Here is a 10,010-nt window from a genome sequence, read left to right as displayed (position 1 = left end):
TCCCTAGTACAGACAGAGCAGCCGCAGCCCGAGGGAGGGGGTGTGACATACGGGTACTTGACGCACACGCGCCGCCACTCACCTTCTCGGCCACTGGGAAGTTCGTTCCTCCCCCCCCCACCCCCTTCCGGCGTGCGTCAGTGCCGCCCCGCCCCCACTGCATGGAACCCGGGGAGGGAGAAAGACGCCGCCGGCAGCGCCAGTCCTAGTGGGGAGTAGGCGCGCGCACTCTCCCCTCCTTCCAGCCATCCCTCCATCCCGGAACCGGATCGAATCCGGAGGGGACTCGCTCGCTTCTCCCCTCCCCTCCCCCCCCGCCCCGATCCCCACGCGCGCGCGTGGTGCGTGCCCGCGCGGCGGTTGGCGGTTGGAGCGGAGCGCAGCGCCGCGGAGTAGGGTGAGTGAGTGAGTGGCCGGGCGGGAGCGGTTCTCTCCTCAGTCGGCCTCTTCCCCGCCGGCGCCGCCAGCTCAGCCCGCGGGTGGGGTCCGTGGTCCGGGCCGGGAGCGGCCGCCTGCTTGCTGGGAAGTGGGGGAAGCGCTGTCCGCTAAGTCCCCGCAGGGCCGGCTGCTGCCTGGCAGCCGCGCGTAAACACCCCCTGGCCCTGCCCCTGCCCCTGCCCCGCCAGCTGCTGTCGGCGGGGAGGCCGCAGCCGCGAGAAGCACCGCACCGCAGCCTCGTAGCGGCTCCGCCGGCCCACAGGGGAGCCCGGGAATGGCGGTGCTGGTGGCCTGTCTCCCCCCCCGCCCCCCTCCATCCTGGGGACGGGCTAACCCGGGCCCTGGCTTCTTGGGCAGCTACCCGCCGCCTTGCCCTGCCCCGCCCCGCCCCGGATGGGTGTCTCTCGTTGCACAGAGGGGCTCTCCTAGCCCGGCCCGGGCGGGCCCGCCCGGCAGTGACAGCCCCTCGGGGCTCTGCTGGGTTGGGGATGGTGTCACCCCTTCCCCGGCTGTTTTGGTTTTAGCATCGATCTCAGTCTCTGCGGCTGGGACGGGCTGTGTGTATGTGTGGTGGTAACATGCCATTTAGGGTGGCTGGCTGGCGAACCAGCTCCGCCCCTGCTCTCTGGCTCACTCCCCTTTCTTTCCCTCTATGGGCCACTGGCTGGAAGTGGGTAGATTTCTTGCGGAGCAAACAATGGTGGCTGTGTGGAGGGGACGTTCACCATATGGCTGCCTTTCCCCTCTGTCTAGTCTCCCCATTGTTTTTGTTAATATTAATAGGCATAGGCATTACTGAAGCACCTGAAGAGCAGCGTCAGGACCCAGTTTCGCTTGGTGCGATCCAAATACAAAAAGTCAGCCCTTGCTCCACAGTGCAGTCTTGCTCTTTTATGGGCAGAAAAGGGAAGCAAATAATTCCTAGTCATTGCTGAAAGGTTTCTCTGATTCTTTGTGTATGTATTTTAAGTGACATTTCAGACTGTCTAAAAGAGGACTCTGTCCCCGAGTTGTTTAGGATATGTCTACACTGACAGTGGCAAATTTGCCACCCTCTGATCTATCTATCCGGATCAATTGAGCGGAAGTGAAGATCTGCTCAATCGATCCAGAAGTCGATCTATTAAAACCATCTCCAGAAAAGCATAGCGCTGCGTCAGTAGGTATGCATTTCCCATTGGTGCAGCACAGAGGAGACAGCATGCTACACTGCCAGTGAAATTCGACGGCAGTCGACGGGAGTTACACAAGCTACGCAGAGTAGCTTGTATAATTCCCATCGACTTCGTAACTTCTGTTTAGTGCACCATCTGTTCTGCGCCGACAGGAAATGTGTTCCTGTCGACACAGCACTACACTTTTTGAGGCGGTTGTTTTATTAAATTGATTTCCGGATCGATTGAGCAGGTCTTCACTTCTGCTCAGTCGATCTGGATAAATCAATCTGACAGCGGTTAATTTGCTGTCGTTGAAATAGACCAGTGGTTCTCAACCTTTCCAGACTACCGTACCCCTTTTAGGAGTCTGATTTGTCCTGCGTAATCCAGGTTTCACCTCACTTAAAAACTACTTCCTTACAAAATCAGACATAAAAATACAAAAGTGTCATAGCATACTACTGAAAAATTCCTCATTTTTAGCATATAATTATAAAATAAATCAACTGGAATAAAATATTGTACTTACATTTCAGCATACAGTTTATAGAGCAGTATAAAGTCATTGTCTATGAAATTTTAGTTTGTACTGACTTCGCTAGTGCTTTTTATGTAGCCTGTTGTAAAATTCAGCAAATATCTAGATGAGTTGATGTACCCCCTGGAAGTAGACTGGTGTAGACGTACCCTAAAAAGGGGAGGCAACTTGTTCCTTTATAAAAAGGGGATTATATAGCTGAACACTCATATGCAGTAGTAAAGAATAATTAACATATAGGGGGAGCTGAGTAGTGGTTTTGTCTAGAACTTTTTGCTGTAAAAAGATATCATGCAGTCTATTTTTGAGAAGCTGTAACACCTCTGTTGTCTAAGGCAGCTCTTTGAACTTTGGCAGAGAGAAAGCCATAGAGCTGGAGAAGTTTTTTTGTTTTGTTTTGTTTTTTTGGTCCCATGAAATTCCATTCCGGTTTGTCTGAAACTTTTCAAATTCACATTTCCCTTCTGTTGCTTATATTAGTAGCATATCAAATAAGCAGCGCACATGCTGCATTGGGAACCCAAGCAGACAACCTCCCCAGAAAGTGGGTAAAGAGAGCGCTGGGCTGGATTCCCTTCTCTTTTTCTGGGCCCAGAACATGGCACAATCCCCTACATCAACCAGGGTAACAGCCTTTTGTTGTTGCTAGGAAATACAACTAGTCTGGTAGTTCAATCTGTGTTGCAATTTTGAGGGTTTAAGGTTAAAACTCTGGAGATAATGCACAATTGTGAGATTGACACAATTGCATATAATTTTGTTTTTACTTTTTAAAAAAAAAAGGTCCCAAGAAATTACATACCCAAAACTTTTAGAATATTATTTAGGTTGCAAAGTCAAACAACTGGAGGTTGAAAAATGCCTGAATTTAGGCAGCCTGTGCAATTTTATTCAGCCTTCTTGTGTGTATGCATTATGATAGTCTTTAATTACATGATCGCATACTATTTTTTCTACTAGACCATTGCCTTATTCAGTGTAGAGGAATGAATCAGGATTGTGTGAGGCTTTTTGTATGATCTCTGTCTCCTTTATTGCAGAAATGGAAAGGTATTTAGAGAAGAAAGGAAGAGACTGCAGGAAGAGAAAGGATGGTCTCATGTTCAAGGCAGGTTAATGCCCCAGGATAACACATTTTTATCCCTGCCTCTGTTGCAGTCTTCCTATGTGATGCTACACAAGTCACATAAGCCTCCTGCCAAAATTCTGGTTTCTTATGTGTTTGATATGTTCTGGGTGCTCAACTTGAAACACTGCAGAAGTGTTGAGTGCTCACCTTGCAAATGAAGTGAATGCTTTGTTCCTCTGTCAGTAATAGAATGTGGTCTGGAGGTATGAGTATAGCGTTAGGAGTTCTAATTCTGTCTAAATTGCTAAATCAGTCTATGGACTTAGGCAAATCTGTCTTATTTTCCTGTTTGGGGATAATGCTCTTATCTCACAGTGGAGATAAATTCATTTCTTAGTGAGGCACTAAGTCAGATACTATGGAGATGCACTCCCTAGAAAAGACTGTACAGAAATCAATGGTTTTATGGTCATTGCAAGCTTTGGATGGTATGCAGGAGCCACTAACAGAGGATAAAAAGTATTGAACAGCTGCCTTAATCTATGAGCGTAGTCAATTCTCTGCACTGAATGAGGCAATGGTCCTGTTTGAAAATAGTATGTGATGGTATAATCAAAGACTGTATCGTAATGCACACACAGGTGGGTAGAATTAAAGTTGTGTGGGCAACCTAAATTCTAGGATTTTCTAACTTGACTTTGAAAACTGTTTTTAACATTTTTTATGTATATACTGTTGTTATGAAAGTCCCCATGACTGACTAACATACGGTATGTCTGAATATTTTCTTGTTAAAAGTTTCTCAGTACCTCGTGTATATAAGAATATGCAACAAACATTTATTGATAAGTGGAGGAAATATAATCATATAGAAAATAGATTTTTTGTTCACCAAAGACAAAACAATTGGTCTAAGTACCAGCTGTGAAATAAAGAAATCCTGTCAAATGGTGTTTAAAAAGCAACTATAAGGTATATTGTGGGCTCAGTTTCTAATTAGTAAGCTTATTGGTTTTTAGTACAAAATCTTAACAGAAGTAATGGTCAGTACAAAAAATTTAACGAAAGTCCTTGCTTTCAAGTTGCTCATCAAGCTGCTCATCAAGCTGCTAATATCTGTTGCAATATTTTATTTTAAAACTGAGGTGCTAAAATTGTTGTTCATTTGCCAATCATTCTTACAGTTGAGGTGAATTTGAGTGGCTTAGAAGTATGTCTCTTATTGAATCAATAGTACCCACACCAGAATGTGGGTATGTTTCTGTGGTATGGAGAAGAATAACAGTTTTGAGTGGCAGCTCAGTAATAAATAAGGTCTTTTTTTAAAGTATGCTTTGTTTTACCACAGCCACAGTGCATTGCAATACTCAGACTTTTAGCTGAGTCACTATTGTCATCAGCTCTTGAGAGGGTTTGGACAGGCATGCTCAGTTGGAGTCTATGGATTATATATGTTAATTTCATGTCTGCTTCTGGAAAATACTTTGGTTTTTAACTGACAAATACAGATGAGAAACTGATGATTCATTGTCATCTAAAATTAATCTCAGAACAATCTTGAAGAACTAATATAAATAACTATAAAACAGCGAGAGTATTGACAAATGTGACCATTGGGCAATTATCATTAGGCATTCACTGTTGTGTTGCTAAATCTATTCCTAGCTACATTCTAGCAACTATTTGAGAGAGCTCTTCAATTTTAAACCCTTGTTTACATGTCCACATAACATTCTGAAAGTTACTTTTGGGGCTTAGATATCTGTGTTACTTCCAGCTCAAAAGCAGCTTTTTTTAAAGCTTCATGAAAATAATTTAATTCTTTTTCCTCCCTGCTTTGTATTGCTTAGTTATTTGGTAAACAAGTCTAAGGTTTCTGAAGCTGTAAAACTCAAAAAGCTTGGAAAAAACACACTAGACTGCAATGAGTGTGAATGTTTTTAATTGTTTAATTAAGCATGTTTAATGATACTGAAGTTAAGTGCCTGAAAGTGGACGGGAGGTTTATTTTCTTAACTTTTAACACATAGGATGAACTTAAGGGGACTGATCATCTTGCTGTTTGCACATAAGTATGGTACATCATTCTCCTATCTGTTGTATGTCTTGCTTATTTAGATTGTAAACTCTTTTGGGGGCAGAGACTGCCTTAGTGCCTAGCAAAATGGGGGCCTGGTTGGGGCCTGTAGGTGCTACAGTAGTACAAAATAATGATCAGATCCCCAGACATGCATGCATATATATATATAAAATTACACACACACTGCATTGCACCTGCATTTCAGTGCTTGGTCACTAGGTACAGGCTTTCATATACTCTGTTAGTATTTAAATATGCTTGTTCATTACAATATGGACACCTGTGAATGTCTGTGTAGAAACCCCGCAACAGTGTTTCAACAAGATATGACTGACCTCTATAATTAGGCAAAGGTCACAAACTTAGATGGTTTTCCTGTGAAATTGCCACACCATGCAAATACTAAACTGAACACCATCTGCAGAAATAATATATTTCATATATGGAAGAGGGTGTAACTGTTTTTTATTTGTGCAGCTAAAAGTGCCATTAATGTAGAGCTTGACTTTATAAGTATAAACTCAGATGCATATAGAGAAAGGTAGTGAAATTCCTTGTAAATCCAAGTGCAGAGAAATAACTAATGACACACTAGCTAGACCTACTACTGTCTTCTTTTCCCCCTCCCCCCTTCTTTTCTCTAGTATACATTTCAGAGATGTTTGACAAACTATATCCTGGTGGTGCTGGTGATCTTAAAAAAAAAAATAAAATAAAAAAAAAAATGAGGGGGTGTGATTTGGAGGGGGTGCATTTTTTTTTCCTCTTTGCTGATATCTTTCCTGTGTTCCATTTCCTCTACATGCTACTAGCACTCCATGGCTACATGAGTATATGGGGAGAAGATTTTTGATGCTAGTAGGCTCTTGAATACAGTAGACAAAGGCATAACAAGATCCAAAGTCTGGGAATTAAAACTGGACAAATAAGAAAAAGAGAGGAAGAGAATAATGGTCAAAGTTATAGAAGGGGGGTTATATCTCATTGCTTTTCTAGGTCAGACTATTTGATCTTTCTCTGTCATCCTTGCTTCTTAACCTCTGAATTTAGTTTTCTGAAGATAGAATTTCTCCTAGAAAGGTACCATCTTAAAGGATACATTTCCCCCCTTGCTTTTACTTCCCTTTGCTCCATATCCCCTAAGAGTTACTAGAAGTGCATAGCTTCATGCATGTTCAGGGCAAAGACAGGGAACTAAAAGGCTTTTTAATGCTGCAGATAAATGCTTAACAAGGTCCAGTGTCTGGAAATTGAAACTAGACAAATTCAAACTGAATTATAATGCAAATTTTTAAGAGTAATTAACCACTAGAACCCATAAACATAGGTTGTGGTAAATTCTCCATAACTTGGAATCTTGTATTCATGATTTGAAGTCTTATTAAAATATATGTTTTTATTCAAATCCCAGTTCTTGGACTATATGCAGGAATCGCTATGTGAAATCAATGGTGGTTGTTATGCAGGAGGTCAGACTAGATAAACATAGATTGCTTCTGGCCTTAAAATCTATGAAATGACAGTCTAGTGTGACTGATAACTGGCATTACACTAGTGTTGCAAAACCATATTTGATGCAAAATCTGTTTGCCCTATCCTTATTAAGATTAATAATAAAATTAATTATATTTCTATTTGCCCAAAGTTTTGCAAAATGTTAGTCGTACAAACCTACTTGCAGGCTCAGATAGGGCAAGCATATAGCTCTTTTTAAAGGACTGTTCAACTAGACAGTAATCCTGACAGTCTAAAATGAAGCCTCTTGTCTCTTTTGATTTCATCTTTTGCAGAGTCTGCAAAAATCAAGCATTTGTACTGAGTTCAAGTTTGGAAGTGCTTTACATATGAAGCAAACTGACTCTCTAGCTGGCTTCCCTCTGCCACCATATCAACAGGTAGAGTGCTTTTGTGCCTGAGCCATGCACTAAGTATACATGCTCCAGGTGTAGTTCTCCTGTTGTCTATTGCCCAAGGTGCCTCAAGGTTTTGGTCTGTTGATTGGGGACTGGGGCAAGAGATCAAGAATGCATGGCAGATCTGTCACAAAAATACTCTAAGGCAGCGGTTCTCAACCTTTTTTTCCCCCGAGTACCACTCTGGTCAGGTGCAGTTCGGTCAAGTACCACTTGACCTGACTGTACCTGACCTGAGTACTACTCGGGGGAAAAAAAGGGGAAGGGGGGGGACTTTCGGCGGCGGCAGGGTTTCGCGGCGGCAGTGGGGGGGGCCTTTCGGTGGCGGCGGGTTACATGGGGGGAACAATGCCCTCCGCCGAAACCCTTCCGCCGTTTGCCCCTTTTCGGCGGCAGGGTTTTGCGGGGGAGGGGGGGCCGGCACTTCCGGCAGCGGATTTGGTGGCACGGTACGGCTCGCGTACCACCCAGCCTTCTTCGAAGTACCACCGGTGGACATCTACCACCAGTTGAGAACCGCTGCTCTAAGGGAAACCCTGATTTTTCATTTTAAAATGACAGTATATTAATAAATTTACTTAAGGTTGTTGGAGAGAAGGCTGAATCCTGCCCGAGAAAGGCTTGCATTTTAAAATAAAACAAAACTGGTGTCTTGGAGACAAGAACACCAGCTTGTGGTAACTTTGGTGCCTCAACTGCTGTGCGCACAATCCATCCCCTTCACTTCCTTCTCAGCCGTCCCTGGCCTGAGAGAGCTCCACAGTGCTGTCTCTGATAGAATAAGAAACACAATTTAATTAGTTATATAGATAGTTTAAATATAGAGTTTAGTCATAATAAGTTAGCTTTAGAGTAAGTCATAAATTCTAGTAAAAATATATATTTTCCCCCTTTCTTTCCTTATTCGCTAGATAGTTTTCTTTGTTAGAAGTAAACACTAGTCTAAAATGCCTGGCTTCCCAGGTTTTAGGAGATGTGGATCCTGTAGATACACAATTCTGGTCTCAGATGGCCACTCTGTGCATCAGGTGCCTCGGGGAAGGACACATCTCATCAAAGTGTATATTACTACACTAACCTAAAGGCTAGAGCTAGGTGTGATAGAGATTTCTGCCTTAAGCTCATTTTGATGGAGAAATTCCACAGACCTGCCTCAGAACCAGATTCCAGTGAAAAACAGGAGAAAGACAAGGCTTATTCCTCCACAAAATTGAGGAAAAGAGTCCCGACCTCACCTGATAGAGACGCATCCAAAAAGAAGTGGTCTCTGGCCAGGTCACGGCCCTCCGTGTCAACCGCCTCCCAGGTGAGCACTTTCAGTGCTCTGGGCACCTCTGGCACCATCTGTACCGGGATGTCAGCTGAGTCCCTATGGAAATCAACAGAGCCGAGATGCAAATCCCACTCTGCCTCCACGACACAGTTGATGCTGGCAAAAACAGCACCGAGACCCACCATGGCATCCATGCCTCCACCTCCTGCACCACCAGCATCAGTACTGACTGAGATGGCACTGAGAAAAGCTAGACACAAAACAGCAACCCCACCTACCGGGCCAACTGACAAACGATGCCAGCACTGACGGTACCGAAACAACAACAGCGGTGATGTGAAGCGGAAGACAGCACTGCACCTTCCACGCTGCACTTACCGCTATTTGGTACTGACATGTCACCAGACCATAAGGCACCAGAGCTTCCACTATATCCCATTGCTACCCATTCTTAAGTGGTGAGGAAGACAACCTACAGGAGGGCTTTTTTTCACCACACCACTCCTCCCCCATTAGACGGGAGTCAACATCTACCACAAAATCAAGATCCTAACTGGACAAAATGATGAGAAAGTGGTGCAAACAACCATGGATGTATCCCCAAGTGCCATTTCCTATGCAATGGGATCTATGGGTTCCTTATAAAGCCCAACTTAGCCGTCCTATAACACCACCCTGTGACAAATTAAGATCATCTCCTTCATCGCCCAGACCATCTGAACCATCTGAAATACAAGAAAACCCATTAGACAAGACAGATGAAGGGCAGAGCAAGACATCACATCACCCCATAATTCCTCATCATCTCTCGACGAGGCTATAATGCCACTGCCTCCTGCCATGGCTGATGACTTCAGGCAATTTCAGGAACTTTTCAAAAGGGTGGCACTAAGCCAGGAAATGCACCTGGAGGAAGTAGCAGAAAACCAACACAAACTCCTCCAGATACTATACATGTCGACCAATACAAAGATTGCGTTGCAATAAATGACGCATTAAATGGAATCCGCCAAAGTTGTGTGGCTGATCTCAGTCACTGCTCCACCAATCTGTAAAAGGGCGGATAGAAAATACTATGTCCCTGTGAAGGACTTGGAATCTTTATTTACCTACCTTCCTCTAAACTCCTTGGTGATAGATGTGGTGAGCTAAAGGAGCAAACATGAACCATACCAGTCCACACTGCAGGACAAAGAGTACAAGAGACTTGATTTGTTTGGCCATAAAGTTTGTCTGCAACCTTGCAGTTTAGAGGGGCCAATTACAATGCTCTTATGACAAAATATGATCATGACAATTACACCAAACTGAGCGAATTTGCTAGCAACTTACCAGAAGATAAACACGAACAGTTTAAGTCTCTAGTAACTGGGGGCCATCTGGTCACTTGAACATCTCTACAGGCATCCCTTGACAGTCGCAGGCACAGCAGCCCAAATAACAGCAACCACTTTGGTCATGAATCGTGGCTGCAGTCGTCAGGCATCACAAGGGACCTGCAAGTAAAGGTAGAAGACCTACCATTTGACAGGGAAAAACTAT

At 44.0% G+C, this 10,010-nt stretch overlaps 1 protein-coding gene across 1 annotated transcript in view; it reads left to right on the top strand.

The window, feature by feature from the left end:
• The first annotated feature begins 287 nt into the window (after window positions 1-287).
• FBXO30 (F-box protein 30) overlaps window positions 288-10,010 on the top strand; it is a 30,431-nt gene continuing 20,708 nt past the window's right edge. Inside the window, exon 1 of the mRNA XM_067542363.1 lies at window positions 288-397. The gene's annotated coding sequence lies outside the window, so the exon portion shown is untranslated. The remainder of the gene's footprint in view (window positions 398-10,010) is intronic.

The sequence above is a fragment of the Emydura macquarii genome, unplaced genomic scaffold (genome assembly GCF_026122565.2).
Source record: "Emydura macquarii macquarii isolate MOO-44397 ecotype Brisbane River unplaced genomic scaffold, CSIRO-AGI_Emac_v2 contig_705, whole genome shotgun sequence".
NCBI classification, from domain to species: Eukaryota; Metazoa; Chordata; order Testudines; family Chelidae; genus Emydura; species Emydura macquarii.
The sequence above is the reverse complement of the archived record's forward strand: the minus strand, read 5'-3'. Positions and strand labels throughout refer to the sequence as shown.